This window comes from Glycine max, chromosome 15 (assembly GCF_000004515.6).
Source record: "Glycine max cultivar Williams 82 chromosome 15, Glycine_max_v4.0, whole genome shotgun sequence".
In the NCBI taxonomy this organism is placed as follows: domain Eukaryota; kingdom Viridiplantae; phylum Streptophyta; class Magnoliopsida; order Fabales; family Fabaceae; genus Glycine; species Glycine max.
Genome location: NC_038251.2, coordinates 27,470,085 through 27,471,793, shown reverse-complemented (window position 1 = coordinate 27,471,793; position 1,709 = coordinate 27,470,085). Strand labels below are relative to the sequence as shown.

Sequence of the window (1,709 nt, the reverse complement as noted above, 5' to 3'; positions counted from 1 at the left end):
TCCTGGTATTTTGTTTAGTGTGTGTTCTGTTTTAGTTTTCCTATTAAGCGCTTCCCCTATTTCAGTCTTGGGTATTTTGCTGTGAATAGTGTTTTGCGACGGACTTAGCGACCACTTTTGCTTGCGGCAAAACAGAGTAGTAGTAGAAATCATGTAGCAACGGATTTTAGCGACCACCCATGCTAAATTATTTGAGATTTTTTGTTTCAGTAGCTAGGGTTGTTATTTTTGGCTGAATTTTTTTGTGGTAACTTCTTTCAATCCATATTTTGTGGGAAAAATAGCTAGAGCCTTTAGTTTTGTCAGATTTGAAAGTTCCAAAAAAGTAGCAAATTTTGTGTCTGTCAAAACTTCAAACGACCATAACTTTTGCTCCGGTTATCAGAATCACAATTATTATATTTTTATTTGGGTTAGAAAAAAATTTCCTATGCAAAAATAGTGATTCTGTCAAAAGTTTTTTATTCTTCAAGTTTTATTCACTTATTTTTCTTAACCTACCATTTTTAGCTTCCTTAGTTAGACTTTGAATTTTTGCCTGAAATTTTTTGTGCTATCTTCTCATCATTTAATAAGGTTGCTCACAAAATTCCAAGTCATTTGGATATCATTTGAGGGTAGGTGTAGTTCAAACCTACACCTTTATTTACATGACAAGGCAACTAGTTGTGCATGCTGAATGTAGTGTATGACTAGAGGCAATCCATCTGACTTACAAACCTTTGATCTTGAGATAGATAGGACATTTCATTGATTAGTTAGGCATCATTTTATACCTTTTGATCATCCTGAGCACTCCATTATTGGTGAATCAGTGCATTCTGTTATTGGTGATTTTGAACATCCTAATTTTAAGCATTATAATTTTGAGCATTTTGATTCTGAACTTTTGAGAACATGGCACAACCTCCACCCCGTGAGAGAACTCTAAGGGAAATGGCTGCACCTGATTTCACCTACGAAAGCTTGTGCATCCAATACCATGATGAGGATGTCCCATATGTTCTTAAAACTGGACTGATCCATTTGCTTCCAAAGTTTCATGGTCTTGCAGATGAAGACCCGCACAAACATATGAAAGAATTTCATATTGTCTGCTCCACCATGAAACCCCCAGATATCCAAGAGGATCACATATTTCTGAAGGCTTTTCCTCATTCTTTAGAGGGAGTGGCAAAGGACTGGATGTATTACCTTGCTCCAAGGTCCATCACGAGCTGGGATGACCTTAAGAGAGTATTCTTAGAAAAAAATTTCCCTGCTTCCAGGACCACAACCATCAGGAATGATATCTCAGGTATTAGACAACTCAGTGGAGAAAGCCTGTATGAATACTGGGAGAGATTTAAAAAACTATGTGCCAGTTGCCCTCACCATCATATTTTAGAGCAGCTGCTTCTCCAATATTTTTATGAAGGACTCAGTAATATGGAGAGAAGTATGATAGATGCTGCCAGTGGTGGAGCCCTTGGAGACATGACTCCTGCTGAAGCCAGAAATTTAATGGAGAAGATGGCTTCCAACTCCCAGCAGTTTAGCGCCAGAAATGATGCTATAGTCATTAGAGGAGTGCATGAGGTAGCTACAAACTCAGCTGCATCATCTGAAACTAAGAAGCTTGAAGGCAAATTGGATGCATTGGTTAACTTGGTAACCCAGCTGGCCTTGAACCAGAAATTTGTACCTGTCGCAAGGGTCTGTGTTTTGTG

General features: G+C 38.3%; 1 non-coding gene across 1 annotated transcript; it reads right to left on the bottom strand.

The window, feature by feature from the left end:
- Positions 1-1,275: 1,275 nt before the first annotated feature.
- Positions 1,276-1,383, bottom strand: LOC112999681 (small nucleolar RNA R71). The gene has a single exon (XR_003264891.1). It is a non-coding gene; the product is annotated as a small nucleolar RNA R71 (small nucleolar RNA).
- Between the last annotated feature and the right edge of the window lie 326 nt (positions 1,384-1,709).